The sequence below is a fragment of the Budorcas taxicolor genome, chromosome 5 (assembly GCF_023091745.1).
Source record: "Budorcas taxicolor isolate Tak-1 chromosome 5, Takin1.1, whole genome shotgun sequence".
NCBI lineage: Eukaryota > Metazoa > Chordata > Mammalia > Artiodactyla > Bovidae > Budorcas > Budorcas taxicolor.
The window spans coordinates 102,486,945-102,497,551 of NC_068914.1; the positions used below are offsets into that span (position 1 = coordinate 102,486,945).

Below are 10,607 nucleotides of genomic sequence, written 5' to 3' on the forward strand. Positions count from 1 at the left end.
GAAAATATACACTCCGAACTTTTGAAGCTATGAAATGTCAACACACAAAAGAATGCTTCATAATATAAAGAAAGCAATTCAAATTGAGAAGGGAGAGAGTGAAAGCAGTCATCTATCACCACTCTCTCAACATCAAAAAGCTCAGCCTCTGTACACTGGTGCCATGTTAAATCTTAGAGACAGAGTTTTGGATGAAGTAGAAAGAAATAGCTCATTGGTTTTTTAAGTAAAGGAAACTAATGTCCTCAAAAGTGTGCATCCCCACATGAAGAGGGTAGTAAGGAGTTTTATAGTAAAGGTTCAAAGAGCAAGGCACAGTCAACTTGTGGACTTTCTTCTGACTGGATGTTGTTGAGGTAATGGGGAGTTAGCATTGTCAGCCTTCTGGGTCTAACGGGTCATGTGAGTTCAATGTGCTTGTAAGCAGCACAGAGTTAATTTCTTCCATACAGTGGGGGTTTCAGTATCTGAACAACAGGTCAAAGGACATGGTTCAAGATTATTATCTATAGTCTTTCAGGAAGAACTAAAGGCCCTTGACTTTGTTTAATGGGTCAGTTAGTCAGTTCAGTTCAGCCGCTCAGTAGTGTCCGACTCTTTGTGACCCCATGAATCGCAGCACGCCAGGCCTCCCTGTCCATCACCAACTCCCGGAGTTCACTCAGACTCACGTCCATCGAGTCAGTGATGCCATCCAGCCATCTCATCCTCGGTCGTCCCCTTCTCCTCCTGCCTCCAATCCCTCCCAGCATCAGAGTCTTTTCCAATGAGTCAACTTTTCACATGAGGTGGCCAAAGTACCAGAGTTTCAGCTTTAGCATCATTCCTCCCAAAGAAATCCCAGGGCTGCTATCCTTCAGAATGGATTGGTTGGATCTCCTTGCAGTCCAAGGGACTCTCAAGATTCTCTTCCAACACCACAGTTCAAAAGCATCAATTCTTCAGCACTCAGCTTTCTTCACAGTCCAACTCTCACATCCATACATGACCACTGGAAAAAACATAGCCTTAACTAGATGGACCTTTGTTGGCAAAGTAATGTCTCTGCTTTTCAACATGCTATCTAGGTTGATTATAACTTTTCTTCCAAGGAGTAAGTGTCTTTTAATTTCATGGCTGCAGTCACCATCTGCAGTGATTTTGGAGCCCCCCCAAAATAAAATCTGATATTGTTTCCACTGTTTCCCCATCCATTTCCCATGAAGTGATGGGTAAAGTATCATTATTTTGTCTTGCCTGACTGTTTTAGTTTAATTCTGCATTTATTCACTGCTCTGATTCAATTTGTTCTTTGACTAACTTTTTTCTACAGACAAAAGTTAGACAGAGCACATGGTTGGTGTTTTCTTAGGAGGTCTCATAAGGTTTTGCTTAGTGACAGTTTTATGTCAAACTGAAATAAATTAAAAATTGATTGAAGAAATATACACATGCATTTCAAAGTTATGTTTTCCCCAAGCACAACTTATAAATTCTATACTTAGAAAGGGAAAAAGTTAAAAAATCAACTGTGGCTGACTGATTCTAATGATTGCAGAACTTTGTGGTATCTGTTTGTGCCAACTTGCCATATAGTCTTTTAACTGGTTCTTAAGTTTTTGTTATTGCTTGTTTATTTCATTTTCCACTCCACTTGGACCAAAGCACAGATTAAATAAAGCCATTTCTCTACACTTTATTCTCCATTTCATTTCTCTCTGTTCTAATCTTTATTATTTTCCTATACTTCTATATTATCTTACTTTTCCATGTTTTAGTTTTAGTTTTTCCTTTGTCTAGTTCCTCAAATTGTAAGTTATGCTCGTGATTTAAGATCTCTCTTCTTTATTGATGGGTATTTACATACCTAAGTTTCCCTTGAGCACTGCCTTTCTTGCCACTTGGGCCAGTTTTGAAAGTTATGCTTTGATTTACAGTCATCTCTAAGTATTTTCTAATTTCATTTGTGATTTCTTCTGTGTCTTATTAGTTGTTTATTTTGTGTTATTTAAAATATTTACATATTTTATTATTGATATCTAGCTTCATCTCATTGTAGTCAGAGTAAATACGTTATATGATGTCAATGTACTAAATTTGTTGAGACTTGTTATGTGACCTTCGATGGAAGTGAGTAGAGAGGCCACTACCTTGGGGGCTAGAGATGCTGCTACCACTGGGGGTGAAGAGACAACTTTTGCTGGATTGGATTCTGCAGTTAACCTTCAGCAGTTTCTTCCCTGAAGTTATAGAAGATGAGGCTCTCCTTCAGAGCAAAATGGAACTTTTAGGTCATAAATGTGGTACCTGAGCTGGGAATTTGAATACCCTAACTCATCCTTTCCCTCACTACTTTTATTAATGAATTTAAGAATAACCACCCAAAGTCATTATATCCCTTAGTTTTCAAAACATGTTCAAAAATATCAGAGTCACTTAGCTTCTTTTTTTATGTTTGGTGATTTATTAAGAGTTGTTCTTGTTGTTCAGTTTACCCAGTCATGTCCGACTCTTTGCAACCCCATGGACTGCAGCATGTCAGGCCTCCCTGTCCCTCACCATCTCCTGGAGTCTGCCCAAGTTCATGTTAATTGCATCGGTGATGCTGTCCAGCCATCTCATCCTCTGACATTCTCTCTCCTTCTGTCCTTGATCTTTCCTAGCATCAGGGGCTTTTCCAATGAGTTGTCTGTGCACATTAGATGACCAAAATACTGGAGCTTCAGCTTCAGCATTGGTCCTTTCAGTGAATATTCAGGGTTGTTCCCCCTCAGGATTGATGGGTTTGATCTCCTTGCTGTCCAAGTGACTCTCAGGAGTCTTCTCCAACACCACATTTTGAAGGCATCAATTCTTTGGCATTCAGCTTTGTTTATGGTCCAGTTCTCAGAACTGTATGTGAGCACTAGGAAGGCCATAGTCTTGACTATTTGGACCTTTGTCGGCAGAGTAATGTCTCTGCTTTTGAACACACCATTGCTTCTTGATCCACATACAAGTTTCTCAGGAGGCAAATGAGATGGTCTGGTTTTTTTAAATTCTCTTTAAGAACTTTTCAGAATTTGTCATGATGCACACAGTCAAAGGCTTTATTGAAGTCAATGAAGCAGAAGTAGATGTTATTCTGGAATTTCCTTACATTTTCTGTGATCCAATGGGCCGTTTGATCTCTGGTTCCTCTGCCTTTTCTAAATCCAGCTTGTACATCTGGAAGTTCTCAGTTCACTTACTGCTGAAGCTTAGCTTGAAGGATTTTGAGCATAACCTTACTGGCATGTGAAATGCGTGGAAGTGTATGGAAATTTGAACATTCTTTAGCATTGCCCTTCTTTGGGATTGTAATGAAAACTGACTTTTACCAGCCCTTGGCCGCTGATGAATTTTCCAAATTTGCTGGCATATTGAGTGCAACGTTTTAACAGCATAACCTTTTAGGATCTGAAATAGCTTAGCTGGAATTCAATCACTTGCACTAGCCTTGTTCATAGTAATTCCTCCTAGTGCCCACTTGACTTCACACTCCAGGATGTCTGACTGTAGATGAGTGACACCATCAGGGTTACCCAGATCATTAAGACCCTTTTTTGTATATTTCTGTGTATTCTTGCCCCTTCTTCTTAATCTCTTCTGCTCCTCTTATGTTCTTACCATTTCTGTCCTTAATTGTGCCCATCCTTGCAGGAAGTGTTCCCCTGATATCTCCAATTTTCTTGAAGAGATCTCTAGTCTTTCCCATTCTACTGTTTTCATCCATTTCTTTGCACTGTTCATCTAAGAAGACCTTTTAAAAAAATCTCTCCTTGCTTTTTGGACCTCTGCATTCATTGAGTATATTTTTTCCTTTCTCCCTTGCATTTTGATCCTCTTCTTTCCTTAGTTCAGTTCAGTCACTCAGTCGTGTCCGACTCTTTGTGACTCCATGGACTGCAGCACACCAGGCTTCTCTGTCCATCACCAACTCCTGGAGTTTGCTCAACTCATGTCCATCAAGTAGGTGATGTCATCCAACTATCTTGTCCTCTGTCCTCCCCTTCTTCTGACTTCAATGTTTCCCAGCATCAGCGTCTTTTCCAATGAGTCGGTTCTTTGCATCAGGTGGCCAAAGTATTGGAGCTTCAGCACCAGTCTTTCCAGTGAATATTCAGGACTGATTTCCTGTCGGATTGACTGGTTCGATCTCCTTGCAGTCTTCAGCTCATTGTAAAGACTCCTCAGACAACCACTTTGCCTTCCTGAATTTTTTCTTGGGGATGATTTTGTTCACTGCCTCCTGTACAATGTTACAGACCTCAATTGATAGTTCTTCAGGCACTCTAGCTATCAGATCTAGTCCCTTGAACCTGTTCATCACCTCCACTGTATAATCATAAGGGATTTGATTTAGTTCATACCTGCATGGTCTAGTGGTTTTCCCTACTTTCTTCCACTCAAGCCTGAATTTTGCAATAAGGAGCTCATGATCTGAGTCACAGTCAGCTCCAGGTCTTGTTTTTGCTGACTTTATAGAGTTTCTCTATTTTTGGCTGCAAAGAATATAATCAATTTGATTTCTCTATTGGTTATCTGATGATGTCCCTGTGTAGAGTCATCTCATCATGTTAAAGGGGTTTGCATAACTCAATGAAGCTATGAGCCATGCTGTTCAGGGCCACCCAAGATGGATGGATCATGGTGAAGAGTTCTGACAAATGTGGTCCACTGGAGGAGAGAATGACAAACCACTCCAGTATTATTGTTTATGGGGAGAACCCCATGAACAGTATATAAAGTTATTATCCTCCAATTAAAAAAATCCCCTTGAGGCATATCACAGTAGTTCTTTTTCAATGTGGTATAACATCTCAATGTACAATTATGCCAAAATTGATTGATACTGCTGTTAATGTACACAGAAGATACCAGCTCTTGGTTAACACAAATAATCTAATAAGAATATCTTGCATATAATTCTTATATACAATTGTGTACATTTGTGGTGGTAATATACCTAAGATTCAGTTGTTAGTCATGCAGGATATTTTATAAAGTGTGAGTACTCCTGTGAGAAGTGTGTAAGGATTCTTGTTTCTCCACATCTCCCTGGGGGCTTCCCTGGGGGATCAGATGGTAAAGAACTTGCCTGCAATGCTGAAGACCTGGGTTCAATTCCTGGGTTGGGAAGATCCCTTGGAGGAGGGCATGGCAACCCACTCCAATATTCTTGCTTGGAGAATCCCCATGGAGAATCCACATCTCATTAAGAATCTGTATGGATGCCTCTTTGTGTGTCTGTAGTCATATCTCATTTTCATATGCTTAATTGCCATTTAGTTTTTTTTTTTCTTCATACCCTGCATGACAGACTTTATTTTCTTGGTCTCCCAAATCACTGCAGATGAGACTGCAGCCATGAAATTAAAAGACGCTTGCTCCTTGGAAGAAATGCTATGATGAAACTGGATAGTATATTAAAAAGCAGAGATGTTACTTTGCCAACAAAAGTCCAGATAGTCAAAGTTTTTCTAATATCATGTATGGATGTGAAATTTGGACCATAAAGAAAGCTGAGTGCCAAAGAACTGTTGTTTTTAACTGTAGTGCTGGAGAAGTCTCTTTAGAGTCCCTTGGACTACAAGGAGATCAGCAGTCAATCCTAAAGGAAATCCACACCGTATATTCACTGGAAGGAATGATGCTGAGGCTCTAATACTTTGGCCACCTGATACGAAGAGTTGACTCATTAGGAAAGATCCTGGTGCTGGGAAAGATTGAAGGCATGAGGAGAAGGGGAGGACAGAGGATGAGATGGTTGAATTGCATCACTGACTCAATGGGTATGAATTTGAGCAAGCTCCAGGAGATAGTGAAGGACAGGGAAGCCTGGCGTGCTGTAGTCCATGGGGTCACAGAGTCGGACACAACTGAACGACTGAACAACACAATGGCGTGAAAGATCTTAGTTCCCTGACCAAGAATGGACCTGTGCTTCCTACAAAGGAGTGTGCAGTCTTAACCACTGGACAAGCAGGAAAATCACAAGATATTTCTTTTCTTTTCTTTTTTTAAAATTGTTATTTTTACTTTATTTTACTTTACAATACTGTATTGGTTTTGCCATACATTGACATGAATCCACCACGGGTGTATATGTGTTCCCAAACATGAAACCCCCTCCCACCTCCCTCCTCAAGTGAAGTACCTGCTGAAGATATTTCTTTACTTTTAAAATCGATGTTATTAGAGTACAATGTATACACAATGAATTGCAACCATTCTAAGTATAAAGTTTGAGAAATTTTGAAAAATACATCTATTTTAATAATCACCACACCACAAGTTGCTAAGACCTATGATAACTGTGTTTAACTTTATGTGAAGCTGTATCATTTCGTGTATGCCCAACAGCACTGCATGATACTTCCAGTTGCTCTCTGTCCTCGTTACGACTTATATTGTCAGCCTACATTCTAATTGTGACCATCCTAGTGAGTATTAGACTTGTTTCAATATGAGTATTATAATGTTAATAATATTGAGCTTCTTTCCATGTGCTAACTTGCTATTCATGCAATTCCTTTGAAAGTGTCTGCTAAATTTTCCTGATAATTTTTATTTCTTTGAGCTTTGGTAGTAAATTGTTAAGGATGTTTGCATGTGTGATCATGAGGGGTGTTGGCCTACAATTTCATTCTCATAATTTCTTTGCCTAGTATTTGTATCAGGTTTATATCAACTTCACAAAAGACTAAAAATGTATAATTTCTTCATGTGTTCTGAAACAATATTCATAGAATGCATTATTTATCCTTTTGATGGTATTCATCAACATCATTTTGAGGCAATATGGTTTTGATGTTTTCTTTGGGAAAAGATTTTTAGATATTAATTCAATTTCTAAAACTGAAAAGTACCCATATTTTCTGTTTCCTTTTGGGTCACTTCTCAAATTTTATCTTTTAACTAACTATTCTATTTCATCTAAGTTTTTGACTATATAGGTTTAACATTCCTTATAATCTTCCCTTATTAATATGTTTATATCTGGAGAATCAACAGATGGATTGTAGCTAGACATAATGTGGTGATCATTTTAGCATGTATAAAAATATCAAACCATTCTGTTGTACACTTGAAAGTAATAAATACTGTACATCAATTATAATTCAATAAAAATGGCTTCCCTATACCAATATTATGAAATATCTGGGAAAATCACTTAAAGAAGTAAAAGGAATGACTTGATGATGGTAGGTTCTCATTAAAGAATTATGAGTGATATATTTTGTTCCTCATAAAGCAATATTCAATAGTTAGTTGTTTAGTATATGAATGGAAAGGAAAATTAAAGATTAAATGGTTCTGAAATCAATCTGCTTGGTTACAAGCTAAGAAGTCACAATATAGTTTCTTGGCTTTATGTAAATGATTAGATAGATGTATATCCTTTCAGTTGATTTATCAACATGTTTATTTTACTTTCTTAAGAGAAATGCAGTTTTTTTCAGTGAGTCTTTAAAGGCTTGTTTAACTTGCTTATTCCTCAAAGTATATATAAAAGGATTCAGCATTGGTGATATGGAAGAAATAAGCAGTGACACACCTTTGTTAACATTTCCCTCTTTTGCAGATGGTTTGACATAGATGAAGATGCAACTGCCATAAGAGATGGAAAGTACAATCATGTGGGAAGAACAGGTAGAAAAGGCTTTTTTTCTTTGCTGAAGAGAAGGGAATTTTAAAATTGTCCTTATGATGTATATATAGGAGAAAACTACACATATGAGAGTGATGATGAAGATCAGTACAGAACAGGCTATTACCATCTGCTCAATTAACCATGTGTCTGAGCATGAGATCTTCAGGAGAGGTGATGCATCACAGCCAAAATGATCAATGACGTTAGAGTCACAGAATTCCAGATGAAAACCTAAGCTGAGTGGTGGGAGGATAGTCATAAGTGCCACCATCCAGCAGCAGATGATCATTGTTTTGCACAGTTTGTTGCTCATGATTGTCATATAATGCAAGGGTTTGCAGATGGCCACGTAACGATCATATGACATGGTTGCCAAGAGAAAAAATTCAGTTACCCCAAAAAGATATGTAAAAAATAATTGAATCCCACATGCATTATAAGTAATGGTTCTGTCCCCAGTTGATATACTTTATAGGAATCTTGGAATACAGGAGGTTGTAAATGAGATTTCTAAGAAAGAGAAATTTTGGAGGAAAAAATACATGGGTGTTTTAAGGTGAGGATCTACCAATGTTAGGGTAATGATGGTCAGATTTCCCATTATACTCAAAATGTAGGTGAGAAATAGAAAAATAAAAAGCAAAACTTGCAACTGAGGATCTTCTGTTAGTCCTAGAAGAATGAATACTGTTACAGTGGTGTGATTTCTCATTATTGACTCCTGGATTTTGCCAAACCTACCTGTAAATGTCAGAGAGATTTGAATTGCAGAATTCAATGACATCAGCCAATAATGAACACTCTCTTGCTTATTTGGCTCATCCAGCATCCATGATTTTTACTTATTGAGTGAGCTGAGCCACCCAGTCTATTTATACATAATGACCAAAGGAAATTATTTTATAAATGTTAATTTGGAGATCCAACCAGTCCATCCTAAAGGAGATCAGTCCTGGGTATTCATTGCAAAGGCTGATGTTGAAGCTGAAACTCCAATACTTAGGTCACCTGATGCAAAGAGCTGACTCATTGGAAAAGACCCTGATGCTGGGAAAGACTGAGGGCCGGAGGAGAAGGGGATGACAGGATGAAATGGTTGGATGGCATCACAGACTCAATGGACATGAGGGTGGGTAAACTCTGGGAGTTGGTGATGGACAGGGAGGCCTGGAGTGCTGTGGTTCATGGGGTCACAAAGAGTTGGACACGACTGAACTACTGAACTGAACTGAATTTTTGAATTACAGTCCAATTTTATATTTTTAGAAGTTTTTTGTTTTTTTAGATTCCACATATAGTTGATACCATAGGATGTTTTTCTTTCTCTGTTTAACTTATTTTACAAAGCTTTGAACAATGTCTTTCCCTCTTTTCTCTGAGCAAGTAAATCCTGTCTTCTTCTACTATTGGTCTAGTCGACTGGGTGAAATGTCCACAGCTGACAGACCTCCATCACAGACAAGAATATTAATTGAGGCTCAGGGTAGATAAAATTTGATGGAAGACTGATACCCTCTTGGACAGTGCATTGTCATCTGTTGGTGACCATAACTCACAATGAGAATCTCTGTCTTTTTAGTCCTTTTTCACCACCAGTAGTTCCCTTCATATTTGATTCAGTTTTGCTTGGGTCCTAAAACAATTTCATCTTTAAAAATCAGTCTTTTGCTTTTATCTGCATTCAGCCTAACATAAGCATTAAATGTTTATTAATGATCATGTATTCAAATTAACTAAAATCTGCTTTAAGAATTTAACTTTCATAAAATATTTTAATTTTGCAAAAGATCAAAAATGTATAAAATCTCTGCTATTGATCTGTACAGGTGTGCAATGGATTTTGTTTTTTGTGTGTCTGTGTTTTTTTGGGGGATTTTATTTCTGAATATTCAACAAAAATCCTATTAATGGTTTCTAAGAGCCATCATTCTAGCAAAATGACTGGGTTATTCCTGTCAAATGCTAACATTAGTATTCATTGCAGTGTTTGGCTATTTGAGTATTACATGGAAGAGAGGGATAAATTGGAAGATTGGGACTGACATAAATATACCACTATACATAAAATAGATGATGAGCTTGCGCTTGGTTGTGTCCAACTCTTTGTGACCCCATGGACTGTAGCCTGCCAGGGTCCTCTGTCTATGGGGATTATCCAGGCAAGAATACTGGAGTGGGTTGTCACACCATCCTCCAGGGGATCTTCCCAACTCAGGGATCAAATCCAGATCACCCGCACTGCAGGCAGATTCTTCACCAACTGAGCCACTAGGGAAGCCTAAGAATACTGGAGTTAGACTCGAGTTGGTAGACTATCTCTTCTCCAGGTGATCTTCCTGACCCAGGAACTGACCTGGGGTCTTTTTCATTGCAGGCAGATTCTTTACCGGCTGAGCTACCAGGGAAGCCCAGATAAGTAGCAAGGATTTATTGTATAGCACAGGACTCTACTAAATACTCTGCAATGGCCTATATGAGAAAATAATCTTAAAAGTGTGGATATATGTATATGTATAACTGATTCACTTTGCTGTACAACAGGAACTAACACAACAATGTAAATCAACTATACTCTAATAAAAGTTTTTAAAAAATGAATTAAAAATTCTAACACTTTGCTTAGAGAAATCTATCATAACATTCCTCATCCACCTCCCACTTTCTGCCAGAATATACATGTACATATTGTGTATATAATGGAAGCAGCAAACATTTTCATACTTACCCTTTAAGCAATAAATTATTTCATGGCATCTGTTGGTAGTTTATTTGAAGATACACACGCTGAACAGGAATATGCTAGAGGAGATGTGTGACTGCTAAGTTTTCTCAGGGAACCACACTCAGCTAGAAAATCTCTGAAAATGCTCAGAGGCCTCCTATACCACACAGAGCTTCCTCTGTGAGAGGCCCTATGCCATTTTACTCCAAGAATATACGTTCTTCTCTTGCT

General features: G+C 38.2%; 1 pseudogene; it reads right to left on the bottom strand.

Annotated features, from left to right (window-relative positions):
• Window positions 1-7,430: 7,430 nt before the first annotated feature.
• On the bottom strand, window positions 7,431-8,366 carry LOC128047732 (olfactory receptor 6C68-like; annotated as a pseudogene).
• Window positions 8,367-10,607: the final 2,241 nt, after the last annotated feature.